General features: G+C 43.1%; 1 protein-coding gene across 1 annotated transcript in view; it reads right to left on the minus strand.

The window, feature by feature from the left end:
• FRAS1 (Fraser extracellular matrix complex subunit 1) overlaps positions 1-14018 on the minus strand; it is a 171995-nt gene that overhangs the window by 153247 nt on the left and 4730 nt on the right. The window lies entirely within an intron of this gene.

The following is a 14018-nucleotide window of genomic DNA, read 5'->3' on the forward strand; positions in this document are numbered from 1 at the left end:
GCCTTTACTCTGTAATATTGAGAATTTAACTGTAAATTAACTCCTTAAATACTCAAGAAAATCGGGCTTTTTACATATACAGAAGAATCTATAAAACTGCAGAAAATGTGGGAAAGAAATTGCTAACAAGTTTGCTCATGTTTTCACCTGAAACCGTTCTACCAGGCTCAATGCATAGAAGGATTTACTGCACCCACTAACTCAGAACTGGCTATTAGTGTGTCAGTAATGACAACTCTGTCTAAATCAGCGTAGGTTTTCAAGTTCATAACTAAACAACCGACCCTGTATTTCCTCTGAAAATATGAATATCCATGAACCACAAAAGAACACTTGACTTAGACCATATTGGTCTCGTGCTGGCTAAGCACCCAAAAGTAATTATTCCCACGTGACTATGACCAAATCTATTAATGTAGGACAACAGATGAATTCCCAGGAAATGAAAAGGTTAAAATTTTCAGGGAGACTACATCCCCATTAGAAATAAGATTTCTAGTTTGATAACTGAGATAAATAAAAGGGTATGTATATAGCTGCAAGGTCCAAAATTTCTCATCTTTGTCACCTCGCTGCAAGACCCTAACTTTCAGCTCCCGTTGATGTCACTGAAAATTTATGCTCAGTATCAAACTTAAATTAAAATTTCCCAATTTTGAGCCTGCAAAAAGTTTAATTTTGATCTCCATAAAACACACAGGAAGCAGTTTATGAAGCTTCTTACTTTTTTTGAGTAATAAAATATCTGGCTTAAAATTCTTCAGATTAATACAGGAAGAAATCATGTTCAGGATTTATTATTTGGGGGAGGAGGGAGAGCATTTTTCCCCTCACTGATCCTCAGAAACACAGTTAAGGGTGTCTGAAAATGCCTAGGACTCTCCCTTAGCCGTAGTATTCCAGCTGGTAATATAAAGATACTTCTGATGCTGAGCTCACGGGGTTAGTTAGAGGATTCATTGCTGAATGATTCTGAAGTAGCTATAATGATTATGAAATCGAGTAAGCACCGAGTATTTTATCCTAATGGGCCTCCTTAATCTACGGCTCAACAATAAATCACAGCACTAGGAGAATTACAGTGGTCTTCCAATGGAAGTCTGTTGTATGTATTCCCAGTAGAAGCTATTTAATATGTATGGCAGAAATATAGACATCCTAGCATCATAAATTCAGAGCATCGCAGCATCACGTGCCTCCCTTTACAGCCACTTTCAAGGCTGACAGATCTGAGCAGTGATATAAAATCAATGCACCCATCTGGAAGAGCTTCATATTTGGGATTTTTTCCATCTATTGTATGTCTTCCTGAAAGCACCAAGGAGTATCATAGGCTCCTTGTGAAATTCAGCGGTTACAATAGCAACAACTGGAAAGCTAATGTCTACTGAAAAGGCTCAGAGAACGATTTATCCTGGACAACTTTGAATCAATCGATTTAACAAGCCTGTGCAGCAACTATAACAGTGAGGGGGTTTCATACTGGCATTTCTGATGGGGACATGAGTTATTCAAGTTAAAAAAAAGGGAAAAAGAAACACATGAAACCAACCTGGAAGATAAGAAATTCCACATGGGATCACTGTCCAGACAGAGTAGTCCAATTTTGCCTGAGGTTTGTGATTGATTAAAACATTAGTAATCTATTTCAAAAGACTGAACAGACATTCACCAGTTCCTCGTAACTTCTTCACCCAAGATGTTTTAAGGATGAAGAACAAGGTCTCGAACACATGGTGGGCTGGCAAATGTACAAGGGTAGCCTGGTACTAGTGTAGAGCAAAGCTGCCTCTCCAGTGAGCTCTCTGGCACGTAGGAGCAGACAGAACTCCCACAAATTCCCCTATCAGCAGCCTTTCTCCATAGCTTTTGCTATTTCTCCCAGCTGTCTCCCTGAAAGCACACCTAAAGGAACAGGACATAGGACAAACATTTCTAGGCTTTGCCAGTCCAAGTAGTTCTGCCTTGACCCCTGAACCGGAGAGCGCCAAGTCCTGCTTTTCAATACTAACAGCCCTTTTTTGCTGCCTACATGACTATTCAGTTACCCAGATACAAAGCTCAACCTTTATCTTTCTGTATCAACCTATACCTTTTATATATTCGGTGTCATTTTGTGTTACACAGATCCATCTAGACCAGGCTGTTTCATTTGTCCCGACTCATTTTCGGGTCAACTGATACCGTACCGCAATGAGACAGAACGCTGTTTATATGGGAAGGACAGAAGAAATTCAATCTGTACTAACAGTTTCTTTTCCATTTCTGAACAAAACCAGCTTGGTTTAGGTTTGGTTTTCTCTATAGAGGGAGAAAGTTTCTTGCCGATACGTACTAGTAGCTTCAATGTTTCTATCTAAAAATTAAGACTAGGATTTTCCTATACCCTTACTAGACGAAAGTGCCCAAATTCCAGTCAATGCCAACAAGCGTTGGGGATCCACTTTCCTCAGTTTATCTTACAAATTCAATCCAGAAGTTCTTTGATGGTCACCAAAAACGTACAGCAAAGTTCTATTCGTTCTTGGCAGTCATATCCAGGGCAAATTAGTTTTCAAACTACCAAAAAAATCCTAGCACAAAATTCCTTGCTAAGATGCTCAGTGTTATCCCAAAGAAAACTTTCACGGCTGCGATATAAACCTCTGATAACTAATATTACAACAGAAATTAAAAGCACTGACAGAATCCAGAGCCGCCGGAAAAAGATGCACTCTTACGATGCAAAGAAACCTCACGTTTATCTTCTAAGGCGCTCTGCAGCAAGCAACGTTAGGGTGGAATTTCAATTGCCCGCAGAAGTTAAGTAAGACACTTGCTCAGCTCCACCGAGCACTCAGGTGACAGGAGAAGAAGGAGATGTGACATCACTGTTATCGCATCAGAAGTCAGCCTTGTCTCCCACGGAAAGGGCGTTCAGGTTATTTTCCTCTTTGCGTCATTTCTCGTTTTACCTATTAGATCAAATGAAACAGTCAAAACCAAGTTTGCTTCTCCACTAGGAGATACCAGGTGGCAAAAAAACTGGGAAAACCGCATTGGTGTTTACAGTATCTTTTTCAGATTCGGTATCTGGCAGCCCTCCTCCAGGAGAAAACCAACATTAGAAGAAAACGACCCCAGTTCCCAGATCACAATAGCCTTCAATGGGGCTCGTCCACACCCCTACAGTGATACATAAAGAGAATCTACGTGTATTTAGGAAGTTGAAAGAACGTCTCAGACACGCATTAGGGCAATTGCTTGCTCCAGTGAGCCACAGCAAATAAAGAAAGCAAACATCTCAAGTTCTTTTGCTACAGTGATCCTTTCTCAAAGAACAGAAACTGCCAGACCAAACTCCTTTCTCCCTTCAGGGAGCGGTAAACCTCTCCCTACCATCTGCTGGGTGCAGGATGTACCTACGTGTCACCACAGCCTATGCTGCAGTCACAGTAATGCAACAATCCTGTACCCCCTATGCCAACGAGAAAGATGTATGCAAAGAAGCCGCTGCCTCACGGGCACCGGCAAGTGTGCGTGTGTGGGGTGGGTGCTAGCAAAAAAGCAAGACTGAAAACAGACTTGCTCTTATACCTCTAGCTGGAGATTACATCCCTCTCCCTCTTTCAGCTACAAGCAAGTGAGCTTACATCACCTTCAGTGGGCTCCTTTCATGACAGCGCACTTTTAAATTTCTTTCCAATACGCGATCTTTTTGTTTCTTTTCTAACACAAAATAGGAACCACAAATTCTCCTGACTTTTTTGCTCCAGCCTTCTGTCTTCATTTTCTCTCTCCTAAAGCAACTGCTGTACACATATATTCAGAGTGTAAACACCACTTCTGTAAAACGTTGTCTGGGGATAATTAAAACGATATTGACTTTCTTGATCAGTTCAAAGGCCTTTAAAAGTCACCTGATGAACATTAACGTTATGTTCCTGGAATATGATTACAGATTTTTGAGTAGCCCATAAAAACGGTAAGATGACCGTCTCCAGAACTGTGCCCCACCGGGTGATTTCTGCAGCTCTGAATTATTGTGCTGAAGAGAGGGAAAATCAGTTTTCAAGTGAGCTGTCATTTACGACTCGCGCAAGAAAGAAGAAAAGCAAGGGCTGATTGTTCAAAACTAAAGTCACGTTTGACACAGAAAGATACAATGAAATCCCTTCTGGAAAAGCAGGCTATGACTTCCAACCCGAGCACCCTCTTGCCTCTTTTGCTTGTGGCACGCAGATCTGCCACTGCCGGGCACGACTGAAAGCCCCTCAGAGATAAAGGGGCCAAATCTCACATACATGTATGTGCCCATCAACGTACCCCTACTAACCCTACTGAACAAAACTGCTTCTCACCTGAACTGCAGACATACTTCACTGTTCCACAAAGAGCAGCGTTGGCTTATGCTTTCGTAAGCACCAGCAGAATATAATAAACCTACAGATGTGATGAGTACCATTTTCCATTTCTGCTTTTTTCATATAACCCGCTACAGAGATAGCTATTTTATTTTCGCCCAACGTTTTCATCAGCTGTGGGACACTGCTCCCAACTCCAAAGCTGGCACTTGCACTCCCAAACCAGGAACAGAAAAGTTTTCAACACAAGGCCCAGGTTAGGCACACCCACCAGTATGACAATGGTTTGTTGCCAATTTCAGCCCAGTGAGAAACTACATTTGAGGCAGGTCCCCAGGTGATGTAAGCTGTCACCTTCCTATAGCATATTACTTTGCACTGTCCCTAGGTTTCAACTTTTAATGCATTATAGGCTTTTTCCACTGGCAAAACCCGATTTCTATCATTTCTCTTACCAATTAACTAGACATCACAACCTGTACTCTAAAAGGAAAACGCAAATGGGAAACCTGATCCAGCTTTTGATAGGGTTGAGGGGAGAGAAGGAATGAGGAAGTGACCTAGCAAAGGAAAAAGGAATTTTTCATGCTGGGAATTTAAAAAGGAAAAGTAAATGACAAATTACAAGACGTTATCTCCTAAACAAGGCTCTTCAAATGCATCCAGAAAGAGGGAAGGCACAAAGACTTGTAAAATTTATAAATGCTGGGTAATTGTTAAATTGTTGTCCTGGTGAGTGAATCCACGCAAAATCCAATGTCTCCTGCCAAGGCTCTTGCATATAGCTCCTATAACTGTGTTATTAAATGTTAATCATCTACTTAAGTCAGTGTTCGCGGATGAACAGCTACCATCCAGGAAGATCACTGAAATGGAAAACGTGGAACAGGGCAGCTCTTGTAAAGACCCTGATCTCCAAATAAGGCTGACGCCAGATCACCTCCCACGACACAGTGAAGATTAAAGCACGAGTCTTTCACCAGCCAGGACAGAGGATGGAGACGAAAGGCACCTGAAGCAGAATACGACAGCCAGCAGACACTCACACCTTCAAGGAAAAAAACCCAGAGGCTGCAGAAAGTCATTGTGGACAGCCCAGAGTCCCTGACTAAAGTTCAAAAAGCCCCACAACCCATAGAATTGTCTCTTTTAGTTTATTAATTTGTCCATATTTCTTTTGTGCTATCTAAAGTAAAGCTGAGTTGTTTCAAAATCTCTTTTTGCCACAAAGACCACATGTGCCGGAACGTTTAGAAAGAGCACCCCACAGGTTCAAACCCGGGGCCAAAGGCTGTTCTTAAACACGCACAGACAACTGAGGAGGACCATGACTTCACCGCTGGGCCCTGGACTGCTGGCATATGAGATCCCACTTACACAGAGGGAAAAAGAACAATTTCTGACCAGCAAGCGTACCATGAAAAAAGACAAGACACATCCAGCCGCACAGAGAGATGAAGAAGAGGGAACTGGATGATAAATTTAGGGCATTTGCAGCCCACTGCGGAGAGAGCTGTGAAATAACTATCTCAGCTAAGCATGGCAGATAAATCATCTCGGGGTACGCAAAGACACCAGCTTCGTGCCTCAGTTGCATCAAGTGAAATGTTAAGGCACAGTGTAGAAAATGTGGAAAAGTCTGCCTCACCACTGCTTCGGTATCTCATGGAAAGGGACATGGCTACTCCCAGAGAGCAGCGCCTGGAGAAACCAAGAGGGTGTCCTGCAGATGCAACTTGCTGCTCCCAGATGCAGGGGCTGCGGGGACCTAAACTCCTGCCCAGCTCCGAGCTCAGGGGGAATTGAAAGATGCTACGTCAGCAAGACCAACAATAGATTCAAGCTGTAGGAGAGAAGTGCCTGGCTGCAGGGACAGGGCCAGCCCAGCCACCCTCTGCCCCGTCTCTGTGTTCATCTCCTTTTGTATCCATCACAGAGCAATGTAGAGGCCGCTGTTGAACAAAGTTTGTGTTGTATGAATTTGTCTTTCATATTATGAACAGTCGTTCGGCTGCAACTTGTGTCAGTTGCTGCTTTCTTCCTTGAAACACAGATGTAGCAAGTAAGAAGAGCAGCATTTACCCACCGTTCATTTCTGACGTGTGAATACCCTCAAACAGCACTCCTGAAACGTGAAAACCAAACGTGAAAAGGCCACAGCTTATAGAGATGTCAAAGAGCTGTGGACCACAGTTGTAATTCACTACATCCTTAGGAGAATAATCTTCATCTTATATCTAAGCTTCTTGAACCTGGTATGAAATAGAGCCTACCCCCATTCCTCTATATTGTACTGTTATTTTCAAGCAACACAAAGAAGGAACACACATGCAGCACATACTTTATTCAAAAAAACGCTTTTGGCTTTATTTTTGATCTTCAGTTGATCTCCGCTTTCTGAAACCCACAAGCAGAACAGATTTCCTACATGAGAAGCATCTCATTACTATATTGATAAACCGTAACTGCACACCATTCATGTATTTTCCATTACCTTGCACTTCCATACACAGCTACACAAAGCAAGGATAAGTTGGATATTAAGGCCTACACACCGCATAAAACAATTATTCAGTGTTACGCACTTGCTCTAAACAGGCCGCACAACAGCACTGCGGAATCAGGCCCCCGCTGCACCAAATGCCCCCAGTCTTCCCATCACTACTCTTTGAAGTCCTGGGAGAGTCACGGCATCTAATTGTATCTGTTCAATAAATAAAAATCATCATATATACGATATTAGTCAACTCAAGTCTACAAGAATACATCACCCCGCAACAGCAGGAAAAAGCGACCTCGATCTTGCAAGCCTCCAACACAAATACCTCATTACCTCCCTACTACTCATGTCTATGTGGGAGACTGCAGAAGAGCGAATCAAGAGTGTGGACTGCAGGCTGCTCAAAGAGGAACACCCACAGCAAACTGGGTATCATCATCGTATTCTCCAAAACGTTCATTTGAACATTATACAGAAGGGAGATTCATGCTGCTGTAAACTCGCGTTTATAGCTACAGAGTGTCATATGCATGTTATAAACAGAAATTTATAGTTGTGGTCCCTGGTGGAGCTGAGGATGTAGCCCAGGCTAAGCAGTGGCATTTAAATCACATTGTTAAAAAAACAAAACCAAAAACATTTCGACCATTGTAAAAGTGAGCAAGCAAAACCTTCAACTGAAATCTTCAATTCTGATCTCATTTTTCAGTAGTAACTTGTTATCCTTCTAAAGAAATTAAAGTGAAGCTCATTTTCCATTGCTAATTTGAAATATTCCCCGACCACAAGTGCTCTGCACCTGCTAACATTTATTTTAAATAGTCACTAAATTTATTCAGAATAGAAGCTATCTAGAGTGGAAGATTTAAACTTTTTTGGGAAAAAAAAAGCATTTTCTATTTATTATATTTCCCCCTTCATTTCTGACGCAGAACAAGCTACAGATGGAAACAGAAATCCAATTTAAAAAGCGTAAGATCAGGCTGTCTTTAAACTTCTGGCAACAAAATGTACACATGTAACTGCAAGATGTTATCAAGTTTAGCAGAAGATTTCAAGGGATGCTTTTTTATTGAACAAGAACGTGTTATAGGCAGTCAGTCCCGTCAGATACTTCAGATGGTTTTATTGTCACAAACTTCAAACTCTTCGCATCAACATTTTCATGCACTTTTTTCTTCAGACACAGAACTTCGAACTAGCACTTTGTTTCTCCGCTCTGATCATACTTGCCACTGAAATGAGCTAAATAAGCCAAACGTAATTATGTAAAAAACATTTCTGAAGCTGAGCAAGCAGCTACCTCCGGCGTAACACAGCTCCATGCCTCCACCGTTTTATCTCCTTATCTTTTGCTGGTGTTCTCCCCTATCAGTCCAGCTCCTTGCAAGTGTTTATAAAAAATTACAGTTAATGCATATATTAAGTCAATGATCTGATTTATAACAGAGCTGATGGAAGTTGTATTTATACAATAGGTATCTGTCAACATGTGATTTTTTTATTATTATTATTACTTTGTGACCTCTACCATGACTGACTGCAGAGCAGAATTAAAAAGATGAAAAGCTGAACTATCTAAAGAACTACAACAATACTTTTTCTTTTCCCTTTTCTGGAAAAGGCATGTTGCTCTTTTAACTGACTGCTGAACCCAAAGTCTCTTCTTTTAAGATGTTTGAGTCAACTAAGCATTCCAATTAACCTGGATCCTTTTTCAGGCAGTTTCAAAATGAAAAAGGGAAGCAAAATTTTTGGTAGAAGCACAAGTACAGTACCATTTACTGTGGATTAAGTTAGGACTTCTTATTCTGTTCATAATTTTCATTCAAACTCCAAGATTGAAAACATATTTAATTTCAAAAAATGCTGCTTGGCTCGTTTGGTGCTTTACAATGTTAAAAAGCCCCATACGTGTCTCATGAAACTTCCAGAGGAATCTGCCAGTCCAGAAATTAATCCTTACATGCATTACCAGCAGCTGTTGCAACAGACAACGTCCATGTTTTAACACAGACAAAATAAAAGTTTACTGGAAATTGCTCAGCTGGACTTGTCCTTCCTTATTGCAGTGTCTACCAGACATGAAGTGTCATTTATCAAGTCACACTTTCCATTTAAACCACCTCCCACCTTAATTCACAGCCCCGTGCTTCCCCTCTCCTTCTCCCAGGGCTGAAAACTCTTCTTGGCGCAAGCCAGCTGGCAGAAAGATGCAGACATGGACTTGATCAATACCTCTCTCACACATTTACTTTCATTGTGGCATGAATGTCTCCTCATCCCCACCCACACTACCCTCCAACTAAGAAAAAAACAGTAATGTCTAGTTTCTTCTTTGCTAATTAGAGGAAGCGGCTGCGCTGGTTGTGTGGATCTGAAAATTCCCTCAAAGGTGAAGACAGAGGGAGGAACGCAAACCTCCTCAGCACAGTTGGAAATCAAACAAGAGATGTGTTTTTCCTCAGAAGAAACACATGAACACAACCTGACCCTTGATATACAAGCAGCTAAGTCCGGCAAGCAAGATGCAGAACTTTTGCAGCATTAACAATTCAAGTAACTCTGCAGTGCTTGCGTTCACTGAAGTGTTTGATTTACGCACCAAGGATTTTTCATAGAATCCTAAAACAGTCTGAGTTGGAAGGGACTGTTAAAGGTCATCTAGTCCCACCCCCCTCCAATGGGCAGGGACACCTTCCACTAGATCAGGTTGCTCAGAGCCCCGTCCAACCTGACCTGGAATGTTTCCAGGGATGGGGCATCCACAACCTCTCTGGGCAACCCGTGCCAGTGCTTCACCACCCTCAGCGTAAAAAAGTTCCTCCTTATATCTAGTCTGAATCTCCCCTCTTTTAGTTTAAAACCACTACCTCTTGTCCTGTTGCAACAGGCCCTGCTAAAAAGTTTGCCCCCATCTTTCTTATAGGCCCCCTTTGAGTATTGAAAGTCTGCAATAAGGTCTCCCCCGAGCCTTCTCTTCGCCAGGCTGAACAACCCCAACTCTCTCAGCCTTTCCTCATAGCAGAGGTGTGCCATCCCTCTGATCATTTTCGTGGCCCTCCTCTGGACCCACTCCAACAGGTCCATGTCTTTTTCAAGTGACTTCAAAGTTTGGGTTCGCAGAAGCAAGCAAGACAGCCAAATGCCATAAAGCAAGACTTAAAGCAAATAGCATTTCTACAATAAGCCAGTAACAGCTCACCTACAACTACTTGCACATGGGACACTGAGAAAAACCCTGAATAACAGGAGACACTGAAAGGAAACAGTGGTTCTAACCACAGTTTAAACCAAAAAAGTTTCTATTGATTTCTCTTGAAGGTTGTCACCAGGTCTATTAGTGCCACAGGCATACTGTGATGCTGCCACTCCAGGTGAGAGCCGTCAGGTGAGGTTGCAGTCTTTGGCCCGAAGCCTTCTTGTCATTCAGAAAAAGCTTTCTTTTCGGTGAGTAAATGGTTTATAAGCCAACACACCCAGAAGGCACAATCCTCCTCGGGAACAGATTCTATAGAGATGACATCCTTAGCTTGCACGTTTGTCCTGTCACTGAGATTTCTTCACCAAACATGTTCTTTTATGTGCAACTTTCCAAAGTCATATCCAAATGCTAAAACCACAAAATTATCCCCCAGTCTGCTTCTCTGCTCCCCTCTGGGCACATCGCAGCACCACTAGTGAGGAACTCCACAGAGAAATTTTGCCGTCACATCCATCTGTGCTCTCTTATGTCAGGGCCCCAGGCTTGTAAAACTCAGTTTAAGCCACGATGCAGCCGACAGCAGAGAAGACTAGCAAGGGGAGCTCAAGCCGGAGCTCCAACACTGCTGCACATGGCAGTGCACAGCCCAGCTCAGCTTCCCTTCAGCTGTGCTGCAATAGTTGTGAGCAGGCACATGCCTGGGCTGGGACACGGCCTCCCCTTACGCACTGGCTTTTCAGAGCACAGCCCAACTCACAAGGCCACTGTGGGGAGCACCTCGGGTACGGATGAAGTCACTCGGGTCTCCTCCTGTCATCCACATCCAACTCAGCCACACAAGGCAGATCAATCACGTACTGCTCTGGCACAACGCTAAGGGAAAGACTGCTAGAAAAATACCCAAATGAAATCCCTTCCCAATGCCATCTTAATAGTCCAATTTTGTCACGCCACAGCTTGAAGCTGTGCTCACATTTTCCTTTTCATTTAGCTGATAACACCACTACTCATCACACTCACTTACAAAACCTGGGGCCATCCCATATTACCCACCAGCTTCCTCCTCCTGGTACTATAATCAAGGTATTAAGGCTCCTTCTGCAGCTGCCGCAGGCACAAGAGGCTTCAGTATCTTCTGAAAAAAATAATTGTCCATTTGTTCCTCTTTGTTTCCCCTGCCCAGCTTCTTGCCTCTCACCTTGTCTACAGACTTAAAAGGAACAAGTCAATAAAATAACAGCAACATGAAAAAGCTCAAGTCCAAGACCAGCTACGCTTGGAGGCTGGGTAACGGTTTGGGGAACAGACCAAAGCTGTTCTTGGCTCTAGTAAAGGCGGCTTCATTCATGCTACCAAAGAGGCACACGAACCCAACTGAAAGGGACTGAACTTGTCACAGGAGTGCCATTTGTGTCCCATTCCATAGATTATTCTGTCCGTGTTAGCACAAGCATACCCGTTTTGGAAAAACAGATAGTGAGACACGCATGTAGCGGAACACAAACCCACCAGCTCAACGCACACACCCAAGGGATTTCCACACAGAGCTCCCAGCCAGGCCAGCTGCAAGCGCCAGCAGAACTACCCTGTACCGCTATCCTTCTGAGCACACCACCGACTCTGCAAAATATGCACCAGCCCTTGTTTACGGAGAGAGTCCAAAAAGGCCAGTGAACACAGCTCCTACCCGTCTTACCGGAAAAATTAAACGGCACGACACAGATTATGGGCAGAATAGGCTTTTACTTTTCCTCATGATCTGGGATAAAGGAAAAAAAAATTGTGTTCATCAAGACAACAGTGTGACAGATAGGAAATTTCAACTTGCACCTCCAGAATCCCAAACCGGTGATTCAATAAGATTCTCCTCCCCAGCTGCAATAAACACAACTGTACCAGCAAAGCCATGAGGCAATAGTTCCCAGTCTTCATTCGTCAGACAGCTGCATCAATGCTTTACAAGCACCAAGTTTAACAAACAGAGCAAGCGTCTCATGTATGCGTCTTCAGATTTCAAATTTTTTGAATACAGTGTTCATTCTGAAGCCAGGGAAACTGCAGGAAGCAAAACCATGGCAGTGGCCGGATTGCTGTGCTTGTCATCTTCCACTCCAAAACTGACATTTCTGGAGACAGCGGCCTTCTGCAAAGGTAACACGAGCTCTGCAGCTCCATCACAGCTACGTGCCATCAACCCACAAGCACTAACTGCCTCGAAATCACTCATGCGCTACCTCTAGTGTTTGATTTCTATCATGCTTAACCAAGTCAACTCCAGTACTACTGCCCGGAGCGGCACAAACCAGAGAATGAAACAAGTCCTATACAAGGTTCTTTTCCATCTGTAATTTCCATGGTCGCCTGTGCAGTTCCTGCTTTCTCAGAGAAAACAATCACCCAAAGAAACCCGTGAAGCAGCATTACAGAGGAAGATGCACCTAGCCCACAGGTTTGGTGCATTGCATGTGATATTTTCCCCACCTGAGTCAGAAACCATGTGGCTTTAGTACCTGTTCCGAGACTGCTAGCTGAAGCCACAGAGCCTGTCCTTTGATCTATATTCAATTCCAGAGAATAATCAAAAGTTGTTACATTAATGGCTATGAAATAAAAGAAATACCAAAATACTCATGGAAAAGCAAGCAAAGGCCTGTTCCTACAGCAAACGTCACTCAGACAGGAAAGCAGGCACACCTTCGGACATGACAATGAACAAGAGACAGGATGGGTCCTTGTTCCAAGAGTGACAAGCTTGAGTTGTTCAAGTTTTACTTGATTACAAATGCCTGCTGTACACCTGCATCAGTTTTGTCTGCTCCGAGTTTTATTGCAGAGCAATCCTCTTGTACAGCTCCTGAACACTACTACTACAGTTACAGAAGTTGTTTATTAATAAAAACACAATAACCTTACTAAACACAGAGACGAAGACAAAAATCAAGGATACCGGGAGTAAGTTCTTTAAATGGGAAGCATCTAACCTAGAATATCCCATAGTCTTTATGTACAAGTGCTACAGCAAGACATTATTGAGACCCGCACTAGCATTTCAAACACACAGTAGTAGTGAAATAAAGAACAGAGAAAAAAAACCCAGTAGAACACAAAAAAAACACAAAAGGCAAAAAAAAATTTGTGACTGACATGCCAGCAGTAATCAGTGACAGATGAACCCCCTAACCGGCTAATCCTTCAGCTCCGATACTGCCGTTACCGAGCTGCAATGCTCAGCAGAAAGTGACCTGCCATACAGTTCACTCAAGTTGGAATCTAGACAAACTTTCCAACTGCTGTTAAGACACTGATGCTCCACAGTGCATTATTAACAGGAGCAAAACACATTTAGCCTGCTTCAGCTTCCTCCCAAGCCACCCACTGAAAACATTCACCTCCAGCAATTCCCCCTACATTCCCTTCTTGGGGCAGAAAAACTTCCAAGCCCCCGAGTCCATGTTGGAAGGCCAAAGGAACCACCTGCCACCAGTTATTTCCAAGATACCCAGTGGTCACGTGTCACACACACAGAGCACATATCCAGCTTCACTGGAGAGCTCTAACAGAAATAAAACCCCGGGGCTCTCCCCGACAGCTGCTGCGTGCTGCCTCCCAGCCTGCGGTAGCAAATCCCTGAGCAAGCCCGCTGTGGGACTGGAGGCAGGCACAGAAGCACTCCAGAAATGTAAAGTTGCTCAGCCATTTCCTTTTAGCCCAGAGTACCAAAGCAAGGCAGAGAAGTGTTACAGAGCAAAAAATTGTTAAAAACTGTGATTCTTGTACAAAGTTATTCATGGATTATGTACATACAAAGAGGAAGACTATAAAAGAGAATGCTGTGGGTTTATAAAGAAGAGTCAGGGTACACAGTACTCACCATAATCAGCTGAGAGGAAAAGGTGTTAAATTTTTGTCATTAATACCTTATTAATTCAGGGGAAAAAACACAGAGCATACCCTGGCATTACAGTGACAT

The sequence above is a fragment of the Aptenodytes patagonicus genome, chromosome 4 (assembly GCF_965638725.1).
Source record: "Aptenodytes patagonicus chromosome 4, bAptPat1.pri.cur, whole genome shotgun sequence".
NCBI classification, from domain to species: Eukaryota; Metazoa; Chordata; class Aves; order Sphenisciformes; family Spheniscidae; genus Aptenodytes; species Aptenodytes patagonicus.